Here is a 21,346-nt window from a genome sequence, read left to right as displayed (position 1 = left end):
ATGCAACTCTATTTCTACGCACCTCCCTATCTATGAAACTATTTCTATCTGGTAGCCATATGTTGTCTCCTCTGCGTGATTGAAACATATCCGACTTGGAACACATCATATGCAACATTCTATCTCTTAATCCTTCTATCTCTGTTAGTCATATGTTGTCCCCTCTACGTGATTGAAAGAGATCTGACCTTGGGACACAACTTATGCATCTATCTCTAAATCTGTCTTCCTCATTAATAATTGTTTACTCACCTAAAGTAAGGAGTCCTTAGGAAGTTCTAGATAACTAGGGTATATCGGGAAGTGGGGAACACGTTCTAGTGCAATTAAAACTGAACCATTTAGAGGTTGTCAGTAGATCTTGCTGCTTAATTTAAGTGGAAAACAATACCCGTGGTCGTCGTCAGCTAAATGGTTTATTTAGAAAAGTTTGTCAATATCCTTCGTGTTTAAGTGGACCACAATACTGACAATTGACCAGATCTATTCATGAAGGAGAATGTACTAATACACAAGTTCAGGCTGTCTCACAACTTTGATCCCAAATATTTTTTTTATAGTTAAATTTGTTCATAGTTTTCCTTTATGCACAAATTTAGGGGGACAATTAAAAAAAAAATTCAAAAATCAAACAAAAATCAGAAAAATTCAAAAATCAAACAAAAATCAGAAAATTAAAAATAAAAAATAGTGTTATTTCTGTTTTATTTCTTGTTCAAGAAAATCAAAAATCCAAAAATGTTTTTGTTTCTATTTTATTTTTTTAGAAAATATGAAAAACCCAAACAAATATTGTGTGCCAAAGTTTTCTTTTAGTTTTGTTTTGTCTTGAAAAATGATTTCAGGTATAGATAAGACTCATGGAGACTATATTGAAGATTTTCTGAGCAAAGCCTTCATCCGTGATCATCAAAGAACTCGCATTCGAAGGAACAAGAAATGAAGACTATTCTTCCAACATTCAGTCTTTCAACCCCAGAAGCAAGGTGAAGCTGTTCTTTAAGATTATTTGACAGATTGCATTGAAGCCTCCACAATCAATTTGCTGCTATCTTTATACCTGCTGAAGTGATCCAGAAGATTAGTTCTCTCTAATGTTCTCTCTAAAGATTCTCAAGCTGAAAGCGCTATCTTTCAAGAATCAATACATCAAGCCACCTCACCCATTGTGCGTTCATAGTCAAATCTTGAAGAAATGCCCAACCGCTCAGGATGAAGTCATTCATTGAAGATTCATATGTTCATATTGAAGCTGTGAAGTAATTGAAGATTAAGGCTAAAGCCAAGCTCCCAATGAAGATTGACAAGAAGAGCCAGCTACTTTTTAGGGGGAGCTTGTTGGGTCAATTAGAAAAGAAAGCTATAAACCAAGGGGGAGATTGTTGGGTCTATAAATTTGGTTTATACTTTGCTTTTCTAAGAAAATATATTTTTCTGTAATTTAGTAGCTGCGTACGGCCGTACTCGTGTGTACAGCCACACGCCTGTGTACAGCCGTACATGGGTGTACGGCTGGTAATACTATATATAGGGTGAGGGGTGTGAGAAGTGTACGGACAAGGAGCTTAAGTGTGTGAAATCAAAGGTGTTCTAGAGAGAGAGAAAAGAGTGTGTGTTGTGTGTGAATCTTGTATTTGGATCGACATTCTAATCATCAAATAATACAAGATTCATCATCTTCTTCTCATCCTTCTCTTTATATTTTGATCTGGCACCATCCGTTTGATTGGGATTCCACACCATTAAACGGATTCGATTGATACTCAAGCATTTTGGGGACTAACACACAAGTTGTTATACATGCAGAGTCTTCAAGTTGTGTAAAAGTATTATCTACAAGAAACAATGTTATTACCTAGCATTATGAACATTTTATGTGTGGTATGTTGTTTAAAATTAAAATCTATGAAAAATGAGTATAAACATGCTTTATGTTCTTAAGAAAAGTCATGAAAACAAAACTTTAAAAAAAAAAACTAGGGTTTTTATAAACATAATATGACTTTTCTAGCAAAAATGGTTTTAACCAAATTATTACATCATTTTTGTGGGATACAAATCAAAATATGTTATTTTGGACATGTGTTATGAAACTAGTTAAAAATACCAAGGATTTGGCTTTACAAAAAGAAAACCTAAAAACCCACCATTTTTTTATGTAAAAGTAGGGTTTTCTAGCAAACATGGTCATGATTAGGTTATGGTACCATTTTTGTGAGATATGAACTAAAATATGTTGTTTTAAACATGTAAGGTTAGTTTGACTTGATCTCCAAAAAAAAGGAAAACTAAATTTTACCAAGTTTTTAACTCAATTTTTACTGTTTAGTGACGTAAAAAGGGCCAAAACTAGCAAATTGGCTTCACCATACTAAATGTTCATATACTCGTGTTAGATGTAAATCATATATTATTTAGGGACATCTAAACTTGTTAACTTATATATACGTGTGAGTATATATGGGCATAACAAAATATTTATACTAAACTGTAATAGGTATAGTTTATGGGTCATTGACACTAATTTTACTATTGATTTGGTCCTGATTCCTTTGAGAGGATTGAAAGTAATCATCGGGATGGATTGGTTGGGGCCTAATGGGGCCATGATAGATTGCGAGCGTCAGTTGGTGAGAATTCAAAGCCCAAGTGGGGGAGAACTAGTTATCCATGGAGAGAGAGCCTCGCATGGGCCAAGCCCCTGTTCGGCTGTGAGGGCTAGGAGACTCTTTCACTAGGGTTGTTCTGGGTTTTTGTCTTATGTCTTGGATACGAGGGTGGAGGTGATGTCAGAGATGAGCAGGGTACCTATTGTGCGAGATTTTCCAGATGTATTTTCAGAGGAGTTGTATGGGGTGCCTCCCTACAAGTAGGTGGATTTCCGTATTGATTTGATGCATGGTGTTGCTTCGATCGCTAAGGCATCATATCGTCTAGCTCTACCTGAAATGCAGGAGTTGTCTATGTAGCTCCAGGAGCTGCTAGACAGGGGATTTATTCATCCCAACAGTTCTCTGTGGGGAGCATCGATCCTATTTGTGAAAAAGAAGGATGGGTCACACAGGATGTGTATTGCTTATCGGGAGCCGAACAAGCTAACAGTGAAGAACTGTTATTCGCTTTCGAGGATTGATGACTTATTTGATCAACTTTAGGGTGCATCTTGGTTTTCCAAGATTGATGTTTGGTCAGGTACCATCAGATGTGGATCAGGGATAAGGATATACCGAAGACGGCGTTCAGAACTCTTTATGGTCATTACGAGTTTATGTTGATGCCATTTGGGCTCACCAATGCTCCAACAGTGTTCATGGATCTCATGAACCGGGTATGCAGACCGATGCTGGATCGTTCTATGATCGTTTTCAATGATGATATCTTGGTCTATTCTAAGACCAAGGAACAGCACGAGCATCATTTGAGGGAGGTGCTGGAGACCTTGAGGAAGGAGAGGCTATATGCCAAATTCTCCAAATACGCGTTTTGGTTGCGTGAGGTGCAGTTTTTAGGGCACATCATCAACCAAGAGGATATGTTGGTAGATATGGTTAAGATTGAGGTAGTAATGCGTTGGGAGATTCCGAAGAACGCATCTGAGATCTAGAATTTCTTGGGTCTAGCGGTGTACTATCAGAGATTTCTCCAAGATTGTCGTACCTTTGACCCATTTGAACAAGAAGAGTGTGACCTTTCGGTGGGGTCTAGATCAACAATTGGCATTCGAGACCTTCACACATAAACTATGCGAGGCCCCGATTCTGGCGCTACCTGAGGGATTGGATGATTTTGTAGTGTATTGTGACGCTTCTATTTCGGGTTTGGGAGCTGTTATGATGCAGAGGGGATGTGATTGCATACGCCTCGAGGCAGCTGAAGCCTCATGAGGCGAATTACCCCACTCATTATGTGGAATTGGGAATGGTGGTGTTTGACTTCAAGATGTGGAGGCATTATTTATATGGAGTTCAATGCACCATCTTTACAGATCACAAGAGTTTGAAGTATTTGATGGATCAGCAGAATCTGAATATGCGGTAGAGAAGATGGTTAGATTTGGTGAAAGATTATGACTGCGAGATTTTGTATCATCCCAGGAAGGACAATATGGTGGCCGATGCTTTGAGCCGTAAAATGATAAATGCTCAGATTCGAGATGTTTGCTTGAGGATGACAGTCACCTCACCTTTGATGGATATGATCAAGAGGGCACAGGTGGAGGGAATGAAAAAGGAGAATTGGAAAACTAAGCGAATTCGGGGGGCAGATCCCATTGTTTGTTCGAGACGACCGAGGATTATTGACTAAGTGTAGCAGGTTTTAGGTTCCGGAATTTGGGGGTGTGAGAAAAAATATCTTGGAGGAGGCGCATAAGTCCAAGTTTTCTATCCATCCGGGGGCCACAAAGATGTACCAAGACCGGAGATCGAGCTACTGGTAGCCTTGCATGAAGGGGGAAGTTGCTTGGATTTTTTAGCGGTGTTTGACTCGCGGGAAGGTCAAATCTGAGCATCAGAGGCCTCACGTCAAGGTTCAGCCGTTACCCATCCCCATGTGGAAATGGGAGGAGATCACCATGGACTTTATCATGAAGCTACCTAGGATGACACGAGGTGCTGATTCCATTAGGGTTATTGTGCACAGGTTGACCAAGAGTGCTCAGTTTATACGTACTTGATTTGATAGTAGCATGGTCCTTTTGGGTTGCCTACACACTGGCAACTAGACATGATGACTGTTGGAGAGAGCGGCTGATTTTATTATTTGGAATAACAAACTGGTGCATAAAAATAATTTATTAATATATTATAACAAAAATATATTAATTAGAAATCATATTATTAATTAGTATTTAATCATAAATTAATTTGGAATTAATTTCAGGATTAAAGGAACGGATTAAAAGTGTAGGGACTGCTTTGGAATTATTTGGTAGTTGTGGTTTTGGGCCATTAGATCACCCTTATTAGGGAGGGAAAAAATTCCTAGAAGGTTCTAGAGATTTTCGTCCAAGCCCTAAGGTAAGGGAGTCTATGGACTTGCTTAGGCCCTAAGCTAAAGAATTATGGTTTCTGCCTTAAAACCCTAGCTAGTCTCAAGTATAAATAGACCCCTTGGGCTCTTTAATTCGTGCACCTCATTGAAACCCTAGAAGAGCAGATTTTTTGAGTAAGTGACTCCTCTCTCCTCTCTCTCTCTCTCTCATAATCATCCTCTTTCCTTAGTGTGTTTGTGAGCCAATAGAGGTACTACGCTTGTGGTACTTGTTCTCAAAAGTAAGGATCTTCAAGAATTGGTTGTTATTACTATATATCAACAAAGGTATGTGTTCTAATGTTTCTTATGTAGATTTCGAAATATTAGATGCATATTAGGGTTTTCTATTTTGTGTTCAATGCTTGTATGTCTAATAGAGAAAACATAGATCCAATTTAGGGTTGCATGCACACATAGGATTGTTTGTATAAAACCCAATAGTGGTGTCAGAGCAGTTGATTTTGTTTTGAATAAGATTTGATACAACAGATTGAACTTGATAAAATTAGGGTTTATGGCATTTAAACCATATGGCTTGGATTTTTCAAAATTAGGGTTTCTAAACCCTAATTTCAAATCTTGGTTAGGGTTTTTTTGAACCCTTTCCTTTGACCCTCATGATTTCGATTTTTAGGGTTTGCTAACCTTAGAGTTTTCGAAAAATGCCTTCCCCAAGATTAGATTTCAAAATCAAGGGGATAAAGGGATTAGGTTCATTTATTTAATTTAATGGATAATCCTTATGAGATTTAATAAGTTAAATTCATGGTTTAATTTTGGATAATTATTAAATCAAGGTTTTTTAATATTTTAAGTTTTAAATTAAAAGGTATTAATTTCGATAATTTTAAATAAGATTAAAACCCTAGTATATTAAAAGTTGAAAATACACCCTTATACTATTATATATATATATATATATATATATATATATATATATATATATATATATATATGTATGTATAAGATGAGTCAGCCTTACCGTTAGTAGGCCTCATTCACGAAGCCGATCTATAAGGGGTATAAGGAAACTGCCTATAAAATGGCGGTTGAATGAGAGTCCACTCTCACCCACTGCTTCCTTGACTGGTGGAGGGTCGTTATCCGAATAGGTAGGATAGGACATTAATTCTCTCATTAATAAGTATAATGATAAATATAAAGTAACTAAATATTTTATAAATTCCATTTCTTAGTTACTTTAGGAAAATATGAATTTGATGCTAATCCATGAAATTGCACATTGCGCTTTGCCAAGTCATTAGTGGAGCGTGTGTGGTTAACTGGCACACTAAATTGTACTAACAAAGAGTGTCAAAGGTAGATCATAAATTATCATTGATCAATGGAGTGTGTGTGGTTAACCGACACATTGATTAGGTTTTAAATAACATCGCGAGTACCAAGCTAATTTGCATGGTTATTCACACCTTGTTGGTGATCCTCGGTTTCCTAGTCATAAACTTGAAGGGCATAATCAAGATTAAACATGCCATTGAAGAGTTCAATGAATCTCAAAGATTTAGAAATTTCATCTAAAACCTAATTGATTTTAAAATTTCATTTTCGTGGTGAAATTGGTAAATCATCATTTACCTACCTTCAAATAATTTACAATTGGATTACGACATCCCTTTTCTAAGTTGTAAATTATTGTGTTGGGTCCTAGCCTTAATATTTCATTTCGCTGTTGTATTAAGGATTTCCCATCTAATCAAAAACTTGTCTTTCTTCTTTTTTCAGATGTCTGGCCCAAACAATGTTTCTGGCTTAAACTCCTCCTCCAACAACTCCTGGAACCCACTCTCGCTCCTGAACATTTGTGGGAGAGTCACATTTGATGGATCCAATTTCAATGATTGGATCAGAAACATTAGAATAACCCTATGTTACAAGGATAAGGAACATATTATCGACAAGGAACTCGTCGAGATAGATGAAGCCACTGCTACTCCCGAAGAAATGGCGGAGTATAGGGCCAAATGCAAGGAAGCGACAAAAGTGTCGTTTATTATGGTGCCCATTATGAATCCAAAGTTTCAGCGGTTCTATGATGACTTTTGGCCTTACTAGATGTGCCAAGACTTGATGGAACAATACCATCAAAGAGCATGTCAGGAGAGGTATGAAATTGTTACTTCATTCATAACAACCAAGATGAAGAATGGAGAGTCCATCACGACCCACCTGCAAAGGATGCAGAGGTATGTGGATCGATTGTTCAAGTTGAATGTCAACTTCGATAAAGAGCTGGATATAGACATAGTCTTGCACTCTTTTCCTCCCTGATATGATCAGTTCAAGATGACTTATCATCTAAGCACAGAGGAAGTCACCCTGAGCAAACATCAAGGTTTGCTAAAATTGGTGAAAGTAGATTAAAAGGAAAAAGTATTGAGTCCACTCCTACTTCTACCCCAGTCCTGGCTATTGGACATGGAAGGGGGAAAAAGAGGAAAGCTCCCTCTAAGAACGGGAAGGGAAAGTCTCATGATGGATCTTCTTCTAGTGGATCCAAAGGTAAAACCAGTTCTACCCCTCCCTCATCTGATCCAAAAGAGGCAACGTGCTTCTACTGCCTTGAAAAGGGACTTTGGAAATAAAGCTGCCCGAAGTAGTTGCAGGACATCAAGGATGGGAATATAAAGCCCACCTTTGTAGGTATTTATACTATTCTATCTAAAAACTCATCATATGCTAGTTCTTGGGTCCTTGTTACAGGATGTGGTTTTCACATTTGTTCTGACTTGCAGGGATTATGAAGAAGTAGGGATGTGGAGCATGTGAAGATGAACTTGATAATAGGCAATAGGAAATCGTCGCCTGTTACCAATATCGTAGTTTACTCTTTAGTTCTTAGTAGTGATTTAGCTTTAGATTTGAATGATTGTTGCTACTTGTCAGAAATGACGAGGAATATTATTTCTTTTCATGGTTTGTACAGACAAAGATTTAGATATTCATTTAATAATGAAAATGGTTCTTTAAATTCTTATTATAATGGTACTTTTTATTTTGAAGTAGTTCCTTGTAATGGCATATATGAAACTATGATGGTTGTAGATAACTTAGGAAATAATGTATTGCATATTTATTCATCTAATGATTTAGACAAGGCATGCTTGTGGCATTGTCGTCTTGGACATGTTAACAAGAAGCGCATTTCCCAATTCCAAAAGGATGGAGTGTTGGCGTCATTTGACCTAAGGACAGATGACACGTGCTAGTCTTGTTTGCTTGGAAAGATGACTAAATCACTGTTAGAACAATGTTCTATCAGGATCGTATGATTCTAAGCAAAATATAAATAAGAACATAATGAAGAACACAAGAATTGCACTGAATGTGTCGAATGATTAATGGAAAGATACCCCAGAAGAGCTCGATAAAGAACTTCAATCTGTAGAGGTATATTAGGGTTACAAGAATCAACGTAATCGACTATTCTCCTTTTATACGCATACATGCATGCATATATTTATAATAAAACCCTAAAAACTTATCTAGATAAAAGGAAACTATTCTAGATAACTACGGAAGGGCAAGTCCAATCCGATTACTAAACCAAAAGGCCCAAGACGCACCACTAAAATACTCAACAATCTCCCCCTTTGCGTCTTTGGAGCAGAAACTTCATCCCCTTTTCACTACAGAGGACTTTTTCACGGTTTCAAATATCCTCGGTATAATGGCCAGAATATGATGTCTAAACGTTATATACCACCGAAGCATATATGTGAAGTTCTTTTTATCCGCTGTCGAGTTCTCCTTGCATCAATGAATGATATTGATTATATGCTCCAGACATTCTGTTGAAAACAGATGCTTGTCAACCAATGCAAACATAAACTTGAGTCTCTCACCCTTCGTGAACATGACAGTCAAATTTGTTGAATCAATCTGTCCTAACTACATCTAATTCACATCACCGAGCTTAGACGTCGGCTTGACAGATAGTTTCTTGTTCATCACCTTTGCTATCTCCTGATCCATAGTGGCAAGCTCATGGACATAGGAGGCCAACATTCTTTTTAGATGTTTTAGAATCGGTTCATACTCCCTTTGATTTGAGAGAAGAATGTTGTATAGCATAATCCAATCATGAGGATTCAGGTTGGGAAGATCGGCCAGAGAAATGAAGTATTTTGTGTTCGCTGTTCCTCTGTTGATCTTGAAGTTTACATTAACAAACTTCCCAGCTGGTCTCGGTTTCAGTACTTTGACTTTTACGATTTTCTGTGCACTCCATGTCAAGTACTGTGGTTGACCATACTTCAAATAAAAATCAATTAACTCTCTGTCAACCTTCAAGTCAGGATGAGGAACCTCAACAGTGACATCAAAACAATGAAACGTAAAAGCCTTTCTTGTGATTGGCATGTCAAACTGTGAGTCCTTTGAATTTTCACACTCGAATGATGCAATCGGTTCCAGCCAGTACATGGAAGGAAACTCAATCGCCTGATTAATGAGTGTGTCTCTGTCCCATTCTGGAAACAGAGTCTTCTTACATTCAAGAACATCCTTTTCTTCCTTATTCTTTCTTTCTTTTGCCTCTGCCTCTTGAGCTATCTTCATGGTCTCATCAAGCTCTTTATCCCTCTTCTTTCTCTGAAGGGCTTCAACGATGGTTTCATCATTATCGGTATCACTGTCAGCTTGAATTTTCTTCCCAAAACCCGAAGCTAAATTATCCTTCGGTTCTGTTTTATCTTTCAGATCTGCACTCTCTTCTCCCCCTTGTTTCGGAAGAAAGACCTTCTCCGAGACACCCTTCATCTCACTGAGAATTGTAATTGCAGGAAGGAGTTTGGACTGAAGATGCTTCCGGATGGTTAAGGTCAATAAAGGATCATGAGCTTCAAAAAGAGTAGTCAAGATATTCTTCACATCACCAGCACAACTTTGATAAACAGCCCTTTGAGTCTTTAATAGAGAGATCTCTTTTTCTGCCTGGTCTAGTTGAACCTTTTAAAGATCAATAGTTGCCTGGTGTTTGATTAGATCCTCCTTCAGGGTACTCTCTGCTGCAAGAGAAGCAACACGAGAATCCAAGGATTGAAGAAAAGAAGTGGATTCTGTTTTGAGATCAGCACGGAGAGCTTCAAACTTAGTCGTTTCATTCTGAAGAGTGTGAGAAAAGGAGTCCATTGATGCTTGATATTTGGCCGCATTGACATCAGCATGTGCCTTAAGAGAATCAAGAAAGATCTGAGTTGTGTGAACAACCTCAGAAACCTCTTTTGTGGCATGTGAACACGAAGCGGCTGATTTATCAATGGCTTCTGTTGATTGATCTATAGCATCTGTGTATTGCTTGATGGCGGTTTCTATGAAAGCTTTCAACACAACACTGCCATAAGCTTTGTTATCTGCAAGCAGACTATCCAATTTCTCATTGATGTCCTGGATCTGTTGACTGGTGACAGGAGCATCAACATCATTGTCTGTTGGAATTCGATAAGGACTGTAATACAACGAATCATAGTCCTCACCATCTCCACCAGAGTAGCACCAGAGGTAGAGGATGGGGTTGGTGATGGTGGTATGTTTATAACTGGTGTATCAATCACAGTAGTAGCCCCTGTATCAGATACATTGACTTCTACCGGATTTTGGAAAATGGTGGTAGTGATGGATTCGGTTATAAGTGGAGTTGGTATTGGGGTAGTTGAGATAGGGACAGAAAAAATGATGGTTGAAGTAGGTAGAGAAGTTGGTTCAGTTGTAATGGGTGGTATATCGGTAGGAACAGAAAGTGGAGCTTTCTGTTTCGGTGATGGAGGTGGGGTTGGAATTTTAGGAGACGGTGGAGGAGTGGGAAGTTTTGTAATTTTGGGAAAGGCTGGTGGAGTTGGAACGTGAGTATTTTTAGGTGATGGTGGTGGAGTTGGAGATTTTGGAGGGGTTGGCACTCTAGTGGAAACATGAGGAACTTCTGTTTCTTCTTCCTGTTCTTCAACATTATCAGGTCCAGGAGAAGAGTCTCCCTTGGGCCTGTTAGCCATCTTCTTGAACTTTTTCGGTTTTGATCGAGGAGTTTCTTTTTCACCATACTTTCTTTTCGAAGATTTTGGCTTACTCTCCTTCTTTTCTTCTTTTTCCTTCTTCACAACCCTTTTTCCTCTGTTAGCAGGTTGATCCAAGGCATCCAGTGCAGCTTGTTGTTCTTCAGACAGAACCCTTGGACCAAGAGGAGAGCGTTTACGGTATTCGGCCATCACATTGCTTTGGGCCGAAACACACCTGTACATGGATTCCGGAACCAATCCATAGTGATGAAACTTACTTGGATCGGATATGATGATCTTCTTTGTATGGAATGAGGCAATAGGGGCAAGAAGAACATCCTTCATGACAGGTTTCTCTAAAGAATCCATGGCCTTCTTTGTAATTAGCGTCCAGAAACGACCACAAGAAATTTCCGAGTAACGGGTCGTCGTGTTTAGACTCTGAACAACTTGGGACCAGATTATAGTGCCATAATCTAGGTTGATCCCGTTGTATAAACCATAAAGAATAGTACGAAAGCCTTTGCTTGTTGTGTCTGAACCACCACATCTTTCTGCCAAACCCTTGATTAGCAATGTCAGCAACCCATTCCATTGCGATGGTAAACACGATTTCTTGACCTTTGCAATCAATGTAAGCACATCTGTGTATCCCATCTCATACATCATCGTGAAAAGCTGCGCTGTAGAGATGAAATCAGGCGAGATGATTGAAGAATCAAGTGCAAGCCCTAAAAGTGAACAAAACTTCACTTTTGAAATGGAGGATTTCTTGTCATGTATAGTAAAGTAGATACGATCTTTGTTCTTGTCATAGGTTGCAGATGAATAAACTTGTGAGAGCAATGACATCGGAACTGCTTCCACCTGTGTTAGGGCCAACAACAGGGGTGAATACTTCAAACACTCCACAACATGTATCATGTATGAGTCATACAAGAATGGAGTCATTTCTATGATCATATTTTGATTGGGTTTGATTGTAAGTAGGGATGATGTTGCAGTTTGATCGTGTGCAGAGGATGAAGTCGCCATTGTAGAACGAAGAAGAAGATGAACAGTATGGACGTGGAGGAGGGGATAATTCGTGATTGGTAAATGACAAATGAAACGATCTCCCCTATTTATACCATTGCCTGGAGAGAGAAAAACGTGATGATGAGGTTGCTAAAGCGTCGCCTTAAAAAGCACGATTTGACAGTTTGATAATCCCAGGAAAACGTCAGCACGCGTGGGTTTTGAAATGGAGCAAATGTACGCGCTGAAATCTTATCTTCAAATCGTTTGAAATTCCATATATCCCCTTGTTTGGTCGCAACCGATGACCAAAACTTATACCAAACAGCAATAAGAATGTTGGAAAATATTAATTTTCGTGCATAAGAGTGTGAAAGATAAAGAAATAAAGCAAGTGTGTATTGGACGTGAGTGATGTCTTTGTAGAAGACAGAAAGTAGAGGATTCCGGGCAAGAATCACTTCCTTCAAAGTCAAGAGAGACTTCAAGTGCTTGTGTGGTTTCCCGAAAAATACGATCAACTGTTTGTTAATAAACAATGAAAGGCTTGTTTTTGATCATAGGCTATGGGTGGCTGTCCTCTAACCGAACATCAAGTTTCGACATAAAACCGATTGTTGGTAGAGGTACCTGTGAGACCGATGTGATCTATTGAACAGGTAGGTAGGATTTATTTTGTTAATGACTTGTAAGAAGCAGAAATCTCAAAAAAAATAAACTGGACCTCTTTGGGTAGAAATGTCTTGGCTGTAGACGATTTCATAAAAGATCACGCAAAATAAAAAGGAGATTTCCTTAGGTAACCAGTTACTGCTTGAGTATATCACTCACCATCAATTCATTTTAGGTGTCAGATTTTGGGTTTCACTTAGAACATGGTAAACGTATCCAAGATCATAAACACAGATGTTGTGTAACCATAAACCTCAGTGGTAAGGACCGAGAGTCTCAAGGGTTACGTTAGTGAACCGACGGTGGATGGAGAATATGAGAAGGAGGTTTAGGAACCGAATGTACCTTCTGCTATATAAGCGTGACAGAGCAGAGAAACTCTTATCTCATATGAGAAGAGTAAGGTAGCTCTACACCGAGAGAGGTAAAATAGCCTGATTTGGAAGAAACGACAGGTATCGATTGAATCATTAAGGCTTACTCAAGATCATAGAGACTTAAGACAACATACAACAGCATGCTTCTAGGGACACTTAACTAGGTTGTGTGAAAGTGGAAACATACCTGCTTTAGAGCTATCGATGATGATTGTACTTGTGTTTACCTATTAATGACAGACACCAAACAAAACAAACAAGCAATTGAAACAAATAAAAAAGATAAAATATTTTTGAATTTTTGCAATTTTTCTGAAGAGAAATAAAAACAGAAAGATAAAATATTTTTGGATTTTTGAAATTTTTCTGAAAAAGAATAAAAACAGAAAGATTTACAAAATATACAATCGAAACCTTATCTTATTAATGAGAGAAGCAAAAGAGACCGATCACGTAATTTCCTTTGTTCCGGAGAATTACGGAGCCGAAATAGACAGAGCGGTCTGTGCATTTCGGTTCCTTAAAAATCTAGAGCAGAGATAGACCGAGCAGTCTGTCTATTTCGGTTGTCTAAATTTTAAAGAGAGATTTGAGGATTCGGTACCGACCCTCCTTCCATCATACCCAACCCTTGTAGGATTTTATTAAACGTTGTTTCTGTTAAGGCTTTAGTAAAGATATCAAACAGTTGATCAGCAGAACGAACAAAATGTACTTCTATGTTCCCGTCTTCTACGTGATCCTTGATGAAATGATACCTAAGTTCAATGTGCTTGGTTTTCGAATGTTGCACTGGATTATGACAAATCCTGATTGCACTTTTAGAATCACAGTAAAGAGGGATCTTTTTCATACTCAGCTCATAATCTCTTAACTGACTTTGAATCCAAACAACCTGAGAGGTACATGATGCGGCAACAATGTATTCAGCTTCTGCTGTGGATAAGGAAACACAGGTTTGTTTCTTTGATTGCCAACTGACAAGTTTTCCATCAAGGAATTGACATCCTCCGGTAGTGCTTTTCCTGTCCAGTCCACATCCTCCAAGATCAGCATCTGAAAAGGCTTGTATGAAGAATCCAGATCTTGCAGGATACCAGAGACCGAGAGATGAAGTCTTCTTCAGATATCGAAAAATATTCTTCACGGCAAGCATGTGAGGTTCTCTGGGATTAGCTTGAAACCTGGCACAATAACAAACAGAAAACATGATATCCGGTCTACTAGCTGTTAGATACATAAGAGATCCTATCATTTTTTGATAAAGAGTTATATTCACAGCCGATTTCTCTAATGATGGTGTTAGCTTGGTGCCGAATGCCATAGGAACCTTTACTTTTGAATCACCCTTCATTCCAAATTTAGTCAGCAGATTTTTGGTGTATGCTTCCTGGTTTATAAAGATACCTTCTGGTCCCTGTCTAATATTCAAACCGAGGAAAAAGTTAATTGGACCCATTGTGCTCATTTCAAATTTAGTCTCCATCAACGTTCTGAATTCAGCGGTTAAGCTTGGATTCGTGGAACCGAAGATGATATCATCGACATAAATATGAACAATCATCAAATGTTCGCCTTCCTTCTTTCGAAAGAAGGTTGGGTCAACCGAACCTTGTTTAAACTTTGACATTTTTAGAAAGCGAGTAAGCGTTTCATACCAGGCTCTTGGTTCTTGCTTTAGCCCATAGACAGCTTTATCCAGCACATAGCAATGATCCGAGTACTTTTCATTCACAAAACCAGGTGGTTGCTCAACATAGACAGTTTCTTCTAATTCTCCATTCAAGAATGCACATTTGACATCCATTTGGAAAACTTCGAAGTTCTTGTGAGCGGCATATGCTAGAAAAATTCGAACAGACTCTAACCTTGCTACAGGAGCAAAAGTTTCTTCATAATCAATCCCTTCTTCTTGACAATAGCTTTTTACAACTAACCGAGCCTTGTTACGAATGACATTCCCTTCTTTGTCCAGCTTATTCCTAAACACCCATTTCAAGCCGACAATAGAGGCATCTTTCGGTGTTGGAATCAATCTCCAAACTCTGTTTCGTTCGAATTCATTGAGCTCATCCTGCATTGCTTGAACCCAATCAGAATGATCAAGTGCAACATTTACGGTTTTCGGCTCTATTTTGGAGATAAAAGAGCTAAACATGCAAAATTCCACTTTAGAGAATAATGCTGTTTGTTTCGCCTTCACTTGAGATCTAGTAAGAACACTTTCGGACGATTCTCCAATAATTTGCTCTTTGGGATGGTCTTTTGTCCATTTTGCTAGTGGAGGATAGCTTGGATCATATTCTGGATTTAGTTCTGCTTCAACTTCAACTTCAATATCTGACTGATCTCCTTCACCTTTGTCAGTTGAACTATCACTTGTTTTCTCCCCCTCGACTGGCAAAGTGAAGCCTGTGTCTTCAGCAGAATCAGCAGTGGGTATCTCCCCCTCGATTGGACTATCACATGTTGATTTCAGTTCAGGTGTTTGAGTGGGAGTTGTACTAGTAGATATTGGGGCGAAATTGTGATTCATCCCCTAGAATGTTGAATCGGTGTTTGAAGGACTAGATGATGATTTGGGAGTAGGTGTTTCGGTGTCCATTGATTTGGTAGCTTCATCTATTACTTTCTTTAAATTATCTACCTTGTTATCTGTTGTTGTTGCCTCTGAATGTATTGCCTTTTCTGGTTCATCAAATAACCGAATGTATTCATCAAACAAGTTGGATATCGGAACTGAGACCTGTCCAGATTCTGGAAAGATGTCTCCTGAAGCGTCTTCTGTTCTTTGAACTTTCTTCATGTAATTGTCATCAAAGGTGACATAATAAGTTTCTTCTATTCTTTTAGAATGCTTGTTCAACACCCGATATGCTTTTGATGACAGAGAGTAACCCAAAAAGATCCCTTCATCGGCTTTAACATCAAACTTATTTCGGTTTTCTTTAGAATTGAAGATGAAGCATCTGGAATCGAAAATGTGGAAAAACTTGACGTTTGGCTTCCGATTGTTTAAGATCTCATAAGGAGTTATCGAGAATCTCTTGTTGAGCAGGGACCGATTCTGAGTATAACAGGCAGCAGCAATGGCGTCCGCCCAAAAGTATAGAGGCAGAGAGGCATAACTGAGCATGGTTCTAGCTGCTTCACACAGCGATCAGTTTCGTCTTTCAACAATCCCGTTTTGCTGTGGTGTATAAGGAGCCGAAAAATTGTGTGTTATTCCCTTATCAGCCAGAAAGTCTTCGAAATCCTTGTTTTTGAATTCCAGCCCATTGTCACTTCTGATGTTTCTCACTGTCTTCTTTAATTGAACTTCTAATTTCTTGATGAACATCTTCAGCTTGGGAGTTGCATCTGATTTCTGTTTAAGAAAGAAAACCCACGTGAAGCGTGAAAAATCATCGACAGTAACCAGAATGTACTTACTTCCACCGATACTCTCTATAGCAGAAGGTCCACACAGATCGATATGCAACAGTTCTAGTGCTTCCACTATCTTGGTATTTATGCGTGTAGGGTGGCTCTTTCTGCTCTGTTTACCCATTTCACATGCTGCACATAAATGCTCCTTGTCAAACTTGAGAAGAGGAAGACCTCGAACGTGATCACCAATCACCAATTTGTTGATATCTTTGAAGTTCAGGTGAGATAAACGTCGATGCCAGAGCCAAATTTCATCAAAGTTTGCCTTTGATAGCAGACAGATAGCTGGTGTCCCTCGAATAGGATTAAGATTCAGAGGATACATTTCTCCTTTTCGTGCAGATTACAACAGAACTTTCTTGGTTTGTTTTTCTATTATCTCTGAGCCTGCCTCATCAAATGATACTTTCAAACCTGTACCCACAACTAATTGCGAGACACTGATGAGGTTGTGCTGCAATCCCTCTACATAAGCCACCTTTCTGATAGAGAAGTCTCCATTAGTTATCATCCCATATCCTTTGATTGTGCCATAAGAGTTGTTTCCAAACTTTACTGATCCACCATCCTTTAGAGACCGAAACTCCCTTAATTCCTCCTTTCTTCCTGTCATGTGACGCGAGCAGTCACTGTCTATATACCATTCGTCGTCAAACTGGTCGTCACTTATTACCTGCAAATTCAAGCAGATTTAGGAACCCAAAGTTTCTTGGATCCTGGTAAGTTTTTCACAGAGAAGGGAATAACAATAGAAGCATCAACTAAATAAGTTCGTTTAACAAGAGTTGTTTGATCTTTTCTTTTGATGGTAAACACTTTGATTTTAGTTTTATCTTCTTTGAATTTTAATTTATCGTCATTAGATAGTTTCGTGTTTTTCATTTGATTCTTAGGTTGAGGGGGGAATCTCTTCTTTTCATTCTTAGATAACAATTTTCCTTTTCCTTTGATGTCCTTAGAGGAATTTGTTTCATTTTGGGAACTGGAGGATCCATTTCTAGAATTGGAACCGAAACTGGTTTGAGGACCGAATCTGGATTTATGACCGAACTTGGATCGAGGACCGAAACTGGGTTGAGGACCGAACTTGGGTCCAGAACCGAGACTTGACTTTCGGTTTTGGGATTTGGAATAATAGGAATTAGGACTGAAATTTTCCTTTGACTTTTCCTTTCCTTTATCCATGGGTTATTTCCTAGGAGGCTTATAGTTAGGATTTTGAGAATTCCAATGCCTTTTACATTCATTCAGATTCGAGACATATCTTTGATTTCTAAGTCTTTTCTGTTCAGCTAGCTCCTTCTGAGACTTGTGAACATTGAAGCTGACCTTTGGTTTCTCTGTCTGAGTTACAGTTGTCTTATCTTCCATTCTAGTTTCGGTGCTTTCCTTAGTTTGAGCTTCCTGTTCTTCCTGTTTCTTGAGTGGACTTTTCGATTCTTTCCTCTTGATTGGAACATCAGGTTGCATCAATGGTTCTTCAGGAACATCTTTAGTTCCGCTTGTGTTGGGAATATCAAAACTGGATGGTTTATTGATGGGTTCTGGTATGTATCGTCCTTTGACTCTCCATGTGGTTTTCTCAGACAATCCCACTGTTTCATCTGCATTATCAATGGGAGCAGACCAGAAATAGTCTTCACATCCCTCAGCGTTATCCTCGTCAACTATTATCTTTAACTCTACTGTTTGTCTTTGAGTGACTCCAGTCACAGCATAAACTTGATTTGGCATGGTTTGTACCTTTTGATAGACCAAGGTTTTTTCTTTGAGTTTCGGTTTCTGTTCCTTTGACAGACGAGCAAACTCAACCGAATTTTCTGAAATAAGAGGTTTTTCGCTCTGGGTTTCATTTTTCACAAACTTAGAACAATCAACAACGTCCTCTACTGAGATTTCACTCATTTCACTCTCCGCATCAAATTCAGATGAATTATCTAAGTTTATTTTGTTATCTTTAACAATTTTGGCATTTGACTCATCGAATGTTCGTATAGTTTCGGTTTTAATTTTTAACTTTTCGTTTTCATCTAAGATATCTTTTAACATACTTTTATGTTCCCTAGAATCGATGAAAGTTTCTATTTTATCTAAACGTAGCCTATACGACATGGATGTTTCTTCAGAGGATACTTCTGATTCACACTCTGCTATAACCTCATCTTCCTTAAATTCAAGGAAGGGCAAAATCATTTTATGTATTTTCCTTTCAATTTCACAATTTAGATGCAATTGGGCAATATTAGTATAAAGACGCTTAGCAATTAAACAAAAAACATTTCTTTGTTTTAACAATTTTAAATTGTCTCTTTGCAAATAAATACTCTCATCCTTAGCCCTAACTAACTCTGCTTCCTTTTGCTCAATCCAGATCCTCCTTTCCTCACTTTTTGAAGACACCCTGCCGAGTTGGTCAGTCAGGTTAGAGTTTGCTAAGCGGGTTTGCATGAGGCTACTACTTAGGTTGGAAAATTTTGGAGTTTAGTTCATTTAATTCTTCTAGATATTCAGTTTTGGGAATTTTAAGAGATTCAAGGATAGAATGTACCTTTTTGATCAATCGATCGTAGTCGTTGATCTTCTCACTTACCGGCTTGGCTGAAAAACACTTGTTTTCTGTCATGTTCGGTTCTCTGTCTGCACTTTCGGTTGATGGACCATTAGTGACGATAAAGCATTTTCCACCAGAACCTTCATTCTTTGCCACAAGCGCCTTTCCATGAGTGGGTCTGCTAACCATTTCGTCTTCAGAGTCTGTTGACCAGACTTCTATTCCACCGAACTCATCTTCCCCTACATTTTCTTGTACAATTAGTGCATTCATCGAGCTGTTGGAAGCCTTTTTCTTCTTGACTTCTTCTAATTTACGCATGTAATACGCTTCATCATCTTCACCCTCTCTCTTTTCAGCCATCTTTCTTAACATGCAATCTTTGGCAAAGTGGTTCTTGCCGTGACAATAGTTGTAGTCGTATCCAGAGTCTCCTGCAAGCTTGTTTTCCTTTTTCTCTTCCACCTTTTGAGAAGAGACTTTCGGTTCATCTTTTGTTTTCTCAGAACTATAACTTCCCTGCCAATTTCGGTTCTTATTGGTGGGGAATTTTCTTCTTGCGAATTTCTTTGGATTTGTTATCATTAAAGCATACTCCTCACTTGTAAGATCACATTCTGACATGTCTGACTCTTCTTCTTCCTCAACAGCGTTTTTTCCTTTAGAGACAAGAGCCAGCGATCCCATGACAGAGACCACTTTCACCTCCTTAGTTACAATACTTTCATGTGACTTTAGTATCCCAACTAGTTTCGCCAGTGAGTAGGATTTGAACTGTTCATGCGCTTTCACAGTGGAAACCACAGCCATCCATTCTGGTCTAAGCCCGTTCATGAATGTAACTTTCTGCTCGATCAGCTTTCTCTCAATTCCATGCTTGATCATCTGACTTAAAAGATGATTGAACCGATCAAAGGTCTGAATGAGCTTCTCTTCAGGTTTCTGTTCAAAAACTCCAAATTCTGACAGCAACAAAGTTTGAATGGAGTGTTCCAGATCTTCATCAGTTGAGTAAAGTTCCTTCAACCTATCCCAGATCTCTTTAGCAGTTGTGCATGATCCTACAAGCCGAAAAGTTTCAGATTGTGAGGCGAATCTTATCATTCGCATGGCCTTAACATTACACAGGATCTTGTCCTTCTCATCTTGTGGCATCTTCTGAACATCTGTCACCAACTTATTGTAATCCTTCTGAGTCTTAACGATCGTGTTTGTTTCTGAATGCACAAACGGTCCAAGAATGATAGCTTCCTAGATGAGATAGCCATTTTCTTCAGATCCAACCACGTAATCTTCAAAGTGATGAGCCCACACTTCGTAGTCTTGAGTGTAGAGTATGGGAACTCTAGTTGTAGATCCGATGCTGTTTGAGATGTTAATTGGGTTTGTATGCGTATCGTCGTGAGACATGGTGAGCTGCTAGAATCTTACCTGTAAACTTGAGATTAGGGTTTTATCAAAAACTGAGTAGTCGTCGTTAAGAAGATGACGACTTCGATAAAAGCGGAAACCCTAAAGATTTGAGAATACAGAAGTAAATTATATTGAATACACAATCTCCCGCTCTTATACCAATTGTTAGAACAATGTTCTATCAGGATCGTATGATTCTAAGCAAAATATAAATAAGAACGTAATGAAGAACACAAGAATTGCACTGAATGTGTCGAATGATTAATGCAAAGATACCCCAGAAGAGCTCGATAAAGAACTTCAATCTGTAGAGGTATATTAGGGTTACAAGAATCAACGTAATTGACTATTCTCCTTTTTATACGCATACATGCATGCATATATTTATAATAAAACCCTAAAAACTTATCTAGATAAAAGGAAACTATTCTAGATAACTACGGATGGACAAGTCCTATCCGATTGCAAAACCAAAAGGCCCAAGACGCAACACTAAAATACTTAAACAATCACCTTTCATTGGTACATGTGAAAGAAGTGAGGGATTGTTGGATCTCATACACACAGATGTGTGTGGGTCCTTGAGATCCACCACAAGGGATGCAAATGCTTCTATGTGACTTTTACTAAGGATTATAGCATACATGGCTATATATACTTAATCAAGCATAATTTAGAGACCTTTAAAAGTTCAAAGAGTTTAAGCAAGAAGTGGAGAATCAATTGGGCAGGAAGATTAAGATGCTCAGATCTGATAGAGGTGGGCAGTATCTTAGTATCGAGTTCCACACCTATCTTAAGGAATGTGAATTTTTTTCACAATTAACACCTCCAAGGACACC

This window comes from Lactuca sativa, chromosome 5 (assembly GCF_002870075.4).
Source record: "Lactuca sativa cultivar Salinas chromosome 5, Lsat_Salinas_v11, whole genome shotgun sequence".
Lineage (NCBI taxonomy): Eukaryota > Viridiplantae > Streptophyta > Magnoliopsida > Asterales > Asteraceae > Lactuca > Lactuca sativa.
This window is presented reverse-complemented; position numbering follows the sequence as displayed.